Source organism: Cylas formicarius, unplaced genomic scaffold, assembly GCF_029955315.1.
Source record: "Cylas formicarius isolate icCylForm1 unplaced genomic scaffold, icCylForm1.1 PGA_scaffold_3__17_contigs__length_32017465, whole genome shotgun sequence".
Taxonomy (NCBI): Eukaryota; Metazoa; Arthropoda; class Insecta; order Coleoptera; family Brentidae; genus Cylas; species Cylas formicarius.
The window spans coordinates 24,641,657-24,653,726 of NW_026844326.1; the positions used below are offsets into that span (position 1 = coordinate 24,641,657).

The window sequence follows — 12,070 nt, forward strand, 5'->3', positions numbered from 1 at the left end:
TTTGAAAATATGCAGAACTGGCTATCCAGCAAAAACAAATTTGGCGTCTTAACGAAGTAACCATATGTCCATTGGTTATGTCAACGGAGGGAATTGTTACAAAAAAATTCAAGAAAAGAATACCCCAGACGTGTCACATTGTTCGAAAATTTTTGAGCTTACGTTATTTTATCTTCTAACCAAAACTAAAGAAGTAAATGTATGGTTGAAAAATATTTTTGAAGAGGATTTTGAAAATTTAGAACTAACCAAAACTTGACTTCGGCCGAACGCCACATGGTAGGCCTAATTTTTTTTGACGAAAATATTGTGTTTTTTTTTTTCAAAAATGGAAATTTTCCTTTTTCACTCTGTATCTAGGTAAGTGCGATTTAAAACAAAACATTTTTCTTTGATTTAAACGACGTTGTATCTTTTACAGTTTCGAATTTGACTTCGACATACTAGTATAGTAGATTTTAAGTACATTCATTGAAATGTATATCCCAACCACACAAGGCGAAAAAAAAAAAGGAAACAGCTATTGGCGCAGATAAAAATTAGCGAAAAGCAGTTAAGAACTATGTATAAGTTTACAAAGAATATACTTGTCCACAACAAAGAAACCAGCAAAATAATGTGTCGCCTAAGTTTTGGTCATTGTATATCCAGGGTAACTCACTATATAGCGGGACTCTTTTATATCTCCATTATTTTATCGAAAATCTAAACTTCGTATGAAACCAAAAGATAAAAGCCATGAAAATAATTATTATTATACAGAGTCTCATAACTTCCTAAGTTTTTGAATGCAACACATATTATTTCATATGTTTCATACATAGTCACGTAAGTCCCTCCAGATTTCCCTATACTCAATTCCAATAGTTTGAGTGCTGCCTTTCAAAAATATTTTACAAGGTCGGCAAAAATTTTCAGAGCTACAAGCTGCGTTCTTTGAAATACTACACCCCGTATATTTTCTTACTATGTTTCGGCCGGCTGGCTGAGGGGGTCAGTACCACTAGAGTGGGGAACACTCCTTTGGAACCGCTCGTTTCCCTCAATTTATCGATTTAACCAAGCGGAAATATATCCGTCTATTTATACGGTGTGCATTTTCCTGAAGTACCTCACCAGGCCTCCACGGCGAGCTATATAGGAATAATTTACCGACATGAAGGTTCTTTCGCTAAACTGCTGGAGCGCACGAGATCTTTTGCAAACTTCCTGCCGTTCGTGCCGCAAATTTAATTAACTAATGCGTCCACCCGTGAGGTCTATATACCATGCATGACACGTTGGACTTACCCGTACTTCGAGATAAATGATTGAACCGAATACACTAATATCGGAATAAAATTTACGAACGTTTATTTCTACGAGGGTCCCTTGAAAAGTTTCCGTCCTTACAATGATAATATTTTTGTGCTATTAAAAAAAATCTACATAGTCTCCTTGTAACTCTATACACTTTTCTTTCTCTAACCCATCTACATAGCACCAAGCGTTTTTCTCCGCAAAATAATTGTTTATGAAAGTGATTGCCTCCCCATTTGTCCACCGAGCGCAGTTTTCAAATGAGGGATCAAAAAGAAGTCGCCTGGGGCTAGATCTGGTGAGTAAGGCGGAGGGTCAATCGTAATTCGTTGATTTTCTGCATGGCAAACGCTGAGGTATGAGAAGGCACATTGTCTTGGTGAAACAGGATTTTTTTACAAATGTGGCCGTTTTTCCGCAATTTCCGTCTTCAACTTGTCAAGTAACGATGCGTAGTATGCTAGTAATGCTTTTTTTTTCGTTTTTTGAAGGATGGATTAAGATGACTACATGAGTCGCCATCACTTTCCCAGTCGAAACTACAGTTCTTGCTTTTTTCGGAGCCGGTTTCTCCTTCGCAGTCCACTGTTTTGAGTGTATTTTTGATTTGGACCTATAATCGGGTATCTAAGTTTCATGTACAGTAATTAATCGTAACCAAAGATGCTTGGATCCCACAATCAAAGAGGAGATTCCAAACGTTTTAAGAGTGTTTCTCTAAAAGTAGACAAGGAATGATTCTGGTCAATACTATAGTACTTCGAATATATTAAAAAAAATTATTAAAAAGAGACATTTTTGAGTGAATATATAAAAATACTATGTTGTTTATAGTGTATCGGTAAAAAAAACCAGCGACATCCACCATTGGCAACATTATCTCAGTCCGTCAACATATTTGCTTCACGTTAAATCGAAAACAAACATAATCGTGTATCTATAGTAAAATTCTGTGTATTAAACAAAAAAAAACTTGTTTCCTACAATCTAAAATACCTAGTGTTGGGGCTGGTCAATTGACTGTGATCAATTGACCGGTCAATTGACCAGTTCTAAATGGACTAATCAAAAAATGTTTTAAAGAACATCTTGCAATTGTATAGTGTTATTTATCATTATTTAATAATGTGTACTTATTATGCGTTTGTGATTGGTCAATTGACACAAAAAAATTGACCGGTTAATTGACCACTTCTTAATTGACCGGTCAACTGACCACTTTTTAACTGACTAGTCAAAAAATGTTTTAAATAACATCTCGCAATTGTAGATGTTATCTATCACTATTTAATAGTAATATGTATTTATTATGAGTTTGACACAAAAAAATTTGACCGGTAAATTCTACAACCCTAAAAATACCCATGCGTCAATTAAGAGTGCCGAAAGGGTCACATTAAGATGTCAATGTAAGTCACGACCACGAGACACGTCACTTAGTGAATGTATTCGTGCTGCTTTGCAAAAATGTACTCAAAATTAACCAATACTAACCAAAGCCAAAAAAATGTAGTCAAAACCAGCCAGTAACCTTTAAGTCAGGTAACCTATACCTTGTGCATGTCCGTGCTAATGGATTTAGTTAACGCTTAACGCTATTAAATTGTACCAAATGGGATAAATTGCTAATATTTTATTACTGCCCTATACAACGGACTATACACTAAAGAACAACATTTACAATCTCAATTTTGCTGGCATTGAGATCGTTCGTTATATATAGTCATCCTATATACAGTATGTCCCACATAAGAATTGTACAAACATGTGAAATCTTTGGTTATGGATCGATTTTGATTTTTTTTTTGCTAAATAGATCTCAGAGAAATGCACTAGAATCTTGTATTGCTTATTGCTTCAACTGAAAGTAGTGACCCATTGGGACTATTCAACAAAAGAGAGAGAAGAGAGAAAAAGTAAAATTAGGGATTTTTAAAAAAATAAATTGACAATAAATTCTTATTAGGAGTACTATAGCAATTTGTATAATGTTTTAACAAAGGGTGTTTAAAATATCGTCTGCGCTCCGCTTAAGGCTGAATATCATTGTAAAATTTTTGATTGCGGTTTGATTTTGATAACTTTTTTTTTGTTAGATAGTTATGTCCCTTTTTACAAAGCGCACGAGTGGGACACACTGTATAAATGTCCATGGTATCGTCCATAAGCAAAAGGGACGTCGAACCCGACGCGATAAGACAATGTTTAACAAATACGACGTTGGCAAATAAAAAAAAAACTCCATTCGACAAATATTTCGCATCGAATATTCCTCTTTTATTCTGAATCGCACCATGAACACACACGCACACTCATGCACGGTACGTTGACGTTTTCGCAAACAACACAAGGCCTCTAAGTATATAACATCGTGTATATATACAAGTCCACTTAATGCCAATACGATTTTTCGGTCCGCCGCACAATCAAAAAGTCCGCCGGACCAAAATCTGGGTTACCGTATTTTCGGAAAATCCCCATTGTGAATTTTTCGGCTGGCACAAACGCGCCGCGAGCATTTTGACGTTTAAGCGAATTCCGTGTCATTAGAGAAGGTCTATGACGGGTCGTGGCAACAAGTGCACTACACGGTGCGTTCCGGAGCCCATGGACGTACCCCCACGTTTTTATTTCCTGGTGTCTTCAAAAAAAAAAAAATCTATGAGATGTTTAAGAAAAATTCAAATCATTATCAGCGTCGGTAAAATAAGAAAATAGTATATTATGCAACAAGTGCGGTAAACGGCATTTGAACCACGAGTTTATGTCACACGAGTGGAGTGAGTGTTTAATAAAAACAACCTAACACGATGCATACTATACTTTTTCTACGACCGTTAGTTTTTGGGTACATTTTCGCAAAACAACACGAATACATTCACTGACATGACTGTCAGAATTGACAAACGTCAAAATTCAAAGCGTGGGAAATATCTGCGAAAACAACCGATTGCTACCAAACCTGTGCGGTAGAATCCCGGAAATGTCCGAGGTGGCTCGAATCCGTGGGAAACGAAACTCACGTGGTAAAGTGACGCTTCCCGCACGCTAGATCGGTGTGTAATTAGGCATTTTACAGACGGGAGTAGAAAAATACATAAACACATTTAATTTAAAAAATGGCTGATTTGTTTTGCCTAAAATTTCGTTTTTCTTACCAATTGCCAATAAGGTCGGGGAAACAGAATAAAATATCTTCAAGCTGTACCAGATTGTTGATTGCACCTATAATAGAGTACCTTAGCTCAGATACGATTGAATTGCATTTTTTTATATTTCATTATTTTATGTAAATATATTTAAAATTCCTTTTTTTTTGTTGTTTTGCTTTTAATGTTAAAGCAGTTTATTGATGGTGTTCTTTTAAGAAGACAATAACAAGCCTCTCTATCGATGGGCTCATAAAAAAAATTCAATACCTGAAGGTTTTTCAATTTACAAAATTGTAAAATGCTAACATCAGTGTACTCAGATTTGCCACTGTTAAGCAAAAAAATTTTGAAGGTTTCTGAACATAGAAAACATTAGATGTGTACCAGTAAAAGGTTACCAGAAGTCTAAATATCAACGCACGATCTTTTAATGACAGAAAGAAGTGTATTAAAGTGTGTCGCACCATATCTTGCTATAGAAACTTGAAGACTTTTAGAGGGCTAGTTAAAACACTGATTAAATCATACCTACAAGTGCAAATGTGACACCCTGAGCTGCTCTCTTTCAGTAGGGTATGGTGTGCCGCAGGGCACGGTTCTGGGGCCAATGTTGTTTACATTATATATGAATGGAATATTTTTCATTTTGCAGAAAGAAGGTTGCAAAGAACAAAAATTCATAATTTTACCTTATTTTAAACAAATTTTAAATTCCACCAAAAAGTTAAAATATTTAGGGGTACTTTTTTCTAAGAAGCTTAAATGGGATGACCACTTCAATGATATCACTATGAAAATTGGCAAGTTATACCATACATTTTTTATATTATGTCAAAGTTTGTCAAGTCAAAGAGTGTCCTTATTAAGATTATAGTGCATATAGTGCTGCAGCGGATAAGGCTCTTAAAACCGCTAGCAATTAGCCAGAAGCGTGTTTTGAAACTAATATTGTTCTAAAACTGAAGCGAAAATACTAAGTATCAACAAAATCTACATTAAAACAGTTATGCGACAATTAAGCCTTAAAAAAACTCCTAACGAAACAATCATCCATTCAGCAAAAACCAGTACCGATGGTAAAATTTACTTCAGTACAGCAGAGGAGCGTTCTGTTTGCAGCCTTTTCCAATGTATTTGCAAAATAGGGAATATACAAAAATTAAGTGGCTTGTTGATTTCTGGTTGTTTAATGTTGACTATGACATTCTGGAAGTGATAAATTAACTGTGAATAAATTGTTTGTAGTATTTTGAGACTTGGTCGTAAAAACTCTACTCTACACAAAGCATAAAATTTTGATATTTATTTCAATGTTATGGCAGGACGTTGTGTACCTTGTGTGGCTTGAACCTTACTAACCTAAAAATCTTTAAACAACATTTTTGTTTTTCGGGTTGATGAGAATACCAAAATAATCAAGAATGATCCTTACTGGAAGTTAAGAATTATTTAGATTTAAGCTAGTAAGAGAATTTGCAATATTTTATTTAGTCTTTCGGAGCCGATTACTTAAGGATAGCAACATTATTTTTGAGAGACGAGACCGCAAAATAACGGTACTCTCGTTAAATACCAATAAATTCAGTTTGTAATATCCGTGCCCAGCTAACCATTAGTTATTCATTGTTCGATTATTTAACTACGGAAATCGTTGACATTAAGGAAATTGCAAATGGTCGTTGTTCATTTAACTAAGTGATAATGGCGATCACTGAACTGATTGGACAAAATGCTACGAAAAGCATAAATTAGCAAAATTCTTCGGCGCGCCACTGGCATCGCAAGCGGGATTAACGTCTTGGTTTTGTTGTCGTAGTTTATGAAGAAATTTTTGGGGTGGATAAAATCTGGTTTTTGTTACCAATTGGGCATTTAGATAATCGTTTTAGGTCCATTTACCTGTGTCGTTTCCAACATATATGGGAATAAGGTCGGAGGAGCAAAATAAAATGTCAATAAGCAGTATAATATGGCCACATTAGCCCAGATACGATTGAATTACATGTTTTTATATTTATATTACATATTTTTATATTGTAAATTATTTATTTTGTTGTTTTGCTTTTAGCGTTAGTTATGGTGTGCTTTTAAGAGGATAATAGCAATATTCTAATAAGCATTCTTGGCTTGTAAAAATCAAACACTTAACAGACTCTCTGCCGATATTGGATGGGTTTTGGGCCGGGCTTTTAAAAAATCAAATTTATATTTGGACGACGTTTCGGCAATTTTATTGCCCTCTTCAGGACTAAGAAGGACATCTTATAATATATTGTAAAATCGTCGACCATTAATTAGATCACACATTGCGCAGAAGGCAACGAACATCCATCAATTCCTTAATACTCTTAATTTGTATGAACATTATACAGCGATCAAGAGGAAAGTGCCACTTTAAGAAGCCGCTTTGGACATTTCCTTTTCCTTTAGTAGGATATTATTTTGAGAATTGCCTATTCTACTGGTCACGTCACCCTCAGTCAGTGTCAGTATTTGTGCTGTTTTGAAAAAAATATATAACTAACCAAAATTATCCAACACTAGCCAAAACTAGCCGATAGTTATGAAAGCTATGTAACCAAAACTAACCAAAGGTAACCAAAAAGAAAATAGAGTTTGTGCGTGATAGATTTGCCACAGAAAGTGTATAAACATTGTTGGAAAATGCCAAACAACTAACCAAAATAATCAAAATTTTTTATTTATGTTAAGGTGATTAAAGTTAGGTTTCGATGAAGGAAGTGATGTTCTTGTTTAATGTCTTGTTCAAACCCCAAGCCGAAAGTCTAATGGCAACAAACGAGTAAATATCTTTTATTGCGGTTTACAAGGATGAATTTTATTAACGTACCTCGTTGATTTGTTGAGGCAACAACGGCCTAATTTGAACCAAGCTATACCTACGAGAACGCGCGTTCTTACATCCAGTAGGTACGCGCATACGAGGCAATTTTCTGGTGCCATTATACGAATTAACCATTGTATCCGCTATAACGTTATGAAATGCTCAATTAAAATTCCATTTGGATCGCCGCGGCCGCTGGCGTTCGCGACGGTGAGTACTTCCGACGGAAGTGGGGTGGACCGCACGTGCCGCGTACCATAAACGGGCAGTACGTCGAAATTTCGAATGGAAACTCCGTGAATGACGGGTCCCGATGATTTGCACTCTTAACATCATTAAAGTCAATGTACAAATGACCCGGAGTAACGAAAGGAAAGATTCCGTTCAGCAGGACCAAGTTTCAGGGTTAAGCATACGTAAAAAATCTATGGTGTAAACAGTAATAAAGACTTTTTTCAAAGAAACTTCCACAGGAACTAAATAGAGTGGATATTTTTATTGGGATTCCCCGAATCGCGTAGTATGGTATTCGGGTATTCCTTGAAGAGGGTTATAGGTTATAGGTTATTATTGTTAAACACTCTACACTACTACTACTACATTATACTAGTCAATTAAGAAGTGGTCAATTGACCACAATAGGACACCCTACCACCATTCGAAAAGTACATTCCGTGGTAAGTTAAAAAATTTGGTATCAAGTTACACCCACTTAAAGTTATTACATTAGGATTAGAAAACATAATTGAACACACATTTATTTTAATGATGGACTCTAAAAATGCTATAATATAAGGGATGCTCTATTTAAAGTGCAAATTTTTCAAAGAAACTTCCTCACTGGCCTCTTCAGAGCTTAACTGAAACTGGCTTGTATTTTACTCTGTACCTGGTTATATATTGTTTGAGGGGGGCAGACCTAAATAAGGGGCATAAACACAGTCATATTGGTGACAGGTAGAGGCCTGAGTCGCGCGTGAGATTGTTAGGTTGTTTGGTTTTAACGTTATACTTCTTTAGAACTTTTGATATGTGGTCAGTGATGTTTTGCATGTAAGGAAGGACCACAGTGGCATGTGTAGGATTGCTTTCGGTCTCATTGCTATTGGAAGGTTGTGGTGAAGTGTATTTTTTGATGGAACGTTTAATATCTTTAATGTGGAAATTATTAGAGAGAAGAGCAGAGGTAAGTTGTTTTAATTCTGGGTTCAGTGACTCGGGTGAGATAGCTTTACGGCTCTGTAAACAAGAGAGTTGATAACCGATGATTTTTGGGCCGGATGTTAGGTCTGATTTTCTATTGATAAGAATATCTAAAAATAGCAGCTCTCTGACGCTTAGAGGTAATAGATTGAAGAATTTAGGTCCATAATAGTTTTTATAATTTCTAGTCTTTGCAATTATTGAGTAGTTAATCAACATATCATTTCTGTTTCTGGTGGGATGGTAGCAAACATTGATATGAAGGGGATATTGATCCTGGTTGCTTTTAGTATACTTTTATGCCGAATAAATATAATAACATTGAATAGTTAATATTTGGAGATCTTTAAACTTTGCTCTTACGTCATCCCTAAAATTCATCTGCGTCATCGCCCTGATGGCTCGCCTCTGTATCGAAAAAACTCTTTCGGTATATGAGGAGTGACCCCAAACCAAAATTGCATAGCTAAATAATCCCTGAAAGAGTGAAAAATAGACCATTCTGACTATACTTTGAGAGACCTCGCCGACCAAACCGTGCAACAAGTACACCACCCTAGAGAGTTTCTCATAAAAACCATATTATTGCTAGAACGTCAATTTCAGATCAAGCAGAACTCCAAGACAGTTCATATGTAATGGATCGTTGAATGTTGACTCGCGTAAAGAAAATATAATTTGTTGTGTTTTTGATTCATTGATTCATTCACTAGCCCCAGACTGTGCCCTCTCCATTCTGTGCACCAAGTCGTTCTCAGAATGACTTCGACCAGAAAAGGTAGTATCATCAGCGAACGATGTACAAACTATGTCAGCAACATACTCATAATGGATCCTTGGGGTACTCCATGTTCAACAACTCTAATTTGCAATAATTTTCCATTCAGGACCACGACCTGCCTCCTGTTGAAAAGATAACTTTGAAGGAATCCAACCGATGAGGGATCCACACCATACCTCTGCAATTTACTCAGAAGAACAGGATGCCCCACGCAGTCAAACGCGTTCGAAAGATCGCATAGGACTGTGTCGGAGTACTCTCTGCTTTCAAAAGCTGCGTATACCTGGTCAAGAACTCTACTAATCGCTCCACAAGTCGATTTACCACGTCTAAACCCAAACTGGGCCGGATACAACAAACGGTTGTGTCCGAAGTAAGCTGCTAATTGAGAACATAGAATCTTTTTAATTTAATAATGATGTCTTTTAAATGACGGCCACTATTGTCGATGCACTCTTGTAGGTTCTCGAGGAAGCGCATCATTACCCGATGGATCATTTCTTGGGGAATTGAGGCAATTTCTGGTCTTATGGCTGTCTTTAATTCTTCCAAAGTCCACGGACGATGTGTGAAAACTCTCGCTTTCAGGTAACCCCAAAGAAAAAAGTCGGAAGGCGACCAATCAGGCAAACGTGGCGGCCAGCCAAGATCACCCCGTAAAGACACCATTTTGTTTAGGAACACTTCTTGAAGAAGATTTAGTGAACGACGCGATGTAGCACCATCCTGCTGGAACCAAAGATGTTCTCTTTGATCGTTGTTCAACTCGTTCACTTTTGGACGCAGGAAATTGTTAAGCATATTAAAATATCGATCTCCATTGACTGTTACCGTTATTCCATCTTCTTCGAAAAAGTAAGGACCCCACACGCCGAACTCCGCGATTGCACACCAGACGGCGACTTTTGGACTGTGAAGAGGTTGCTCATGAAATTCCTGTGGACTATCTGCTAACCAATAACGGAAATTTTGCTTATTTACGGTACCCGAGAGGTGACAGTGAGCTTCATCGCTAGACATGAATACAGCGCCTCTGGGAATGTTTTGAAGAATATCTCGGCATAAATTTGTACGGGTTTCAAAATCTCTTGCACTTAATTCCTGCACTGCCATCACAACCACTATTTGAAATCCTGCCTACCTTTTTGCCGCACCCTGTATCACGCGGTACAAGATATGAGCTGCTGAAACTCATTATAGAGGGCAAAATTGTAGATAGACGAAGTGTAGGGCGCCGAAGAATCTCTTGGTTCCGCAATCTTCGAGAATGGTTTGGTCTATTGTCAATTGAATTATTTAGATCAGCAGTATCAAAAGATTTGCTACGCAATCTACAACTCCTTTTTTCGATCAGTTTTTCTATGGAACAAACCAACAAAAATGGTGAGAATAGGGAACTTGAACATTACCTATTATTTCTTTAACATTTTTGTTTATGTATGCAAATAACGCATACCAAATATCAATGCTCAGTACCCAACATTTAACTTGCAATAAATAATTCAAGTTGTGACACCCGGCAATTCCTTTTAAAAGACCCTAAACGCGCAGGAATGATCGTGACGTCATACCGCTGCTTTTCGAGTGTTATGGCGACATGTTTTAGTGTTATTCTCAGGTTATAGGCCGAGAATTATATTATTTACATCAGTTTGTATTCGTGGTTTACATGTTAATAATGGAAGCAACACAAAAACAATATATTTGTTACATTGAACTACGAAATTACTGTTTTTGTTAAATCTGGTTCTTTTAATAGTATAAACTTACTTCTAAAAGCAATATTTTTCGAATTAACGTTTTGTTGAAGTTCCCTATTGGTGACTTCTCGCCTTGGACGGGCGAGACCATCCGCGCGGTCGCTTCGGATTCGCATACGCGTCGCCGACTTGAAAATTAAACGGATCCGACTGGGAGCAGACTGAAGATGACTGAAAGCGATCGCGGCCGATGGCTCCCGTATAGAACAATTGTTTGCAAATCGCGCCCAAGCCATAAATAAAAGATATTTATTTTCGTATTCCGCGCGACCGGCGCACATATTACCGTCTGAATGGGTTTTAATTAACCCGCGAGTAACAATGAAGCAGCTGCCGCCGGTGGCGGCCGCGTCGACTTCCACGTGGGAAAATAAAACACGCGTGCGTGAGAACAACAATAAGAACAATCATTCGATGTGTTATTAATCTTATTATCGTCGACGCTCAGATGGGTTTCGTTCGTTTAATGCCGTTCGAATCGCATCGGACAACTTAAGGAATATATCGTTCAGTTCAGATAGCTTCCGATAAATTCCGTATTTCAGTTTTTACACATCTCCCATAATTCCTAACTTGCGGTCACATTAATCTGTATACAATAGAAAGACGAGTTAGGTGCTTATTAGCTCATTAGTATAATACCAAACCAGAATAATCGTAATAAATGTTATTATTTAAAAAATCCATCGCTGACAATTCTTACCTTACCTTTTTCCCAGGATACTTTTATTCTATGCATCGCGCTTTTTAAATTTATAAATGGTATATCGGCTCCTTTATCCAGATTTACTCCATTCCCCGTATCTCTTTGAAAGTGACTAATTCTTCTCAGAACATCGTCGTCGTCAATAGTTGTCGGTCTTTCTCTATTTACTGTGATTTTCTGTTTTAAGTTTTTTCACGATGAAAATTCATTTCCTTCAAAAATTTCCACAATTTATTCTTAGGTGGAATGAAGTCATCCTTTTTCATTTCAGACATTCCCGTGTCCAAGGTAGTTATTACGGTTTATTTTGTTCCTGTGCTTCTA

At 36.8% G+C, this 12,070-nt stretch overlaps 1 protein-coding gene across 1 annotated transcript in view; it reads right to left on the bottom strand.

Annotated features, from left to right (window-relative positions):
* Positions 1-12,070, bottom strand: part of LOC132700159 (protein rhomboid-like) — a 152,754-nt gene that overhangs the window by 128,185 nt on the left and 12,499 nt on the right. The window lies entirely within an intron of this gene.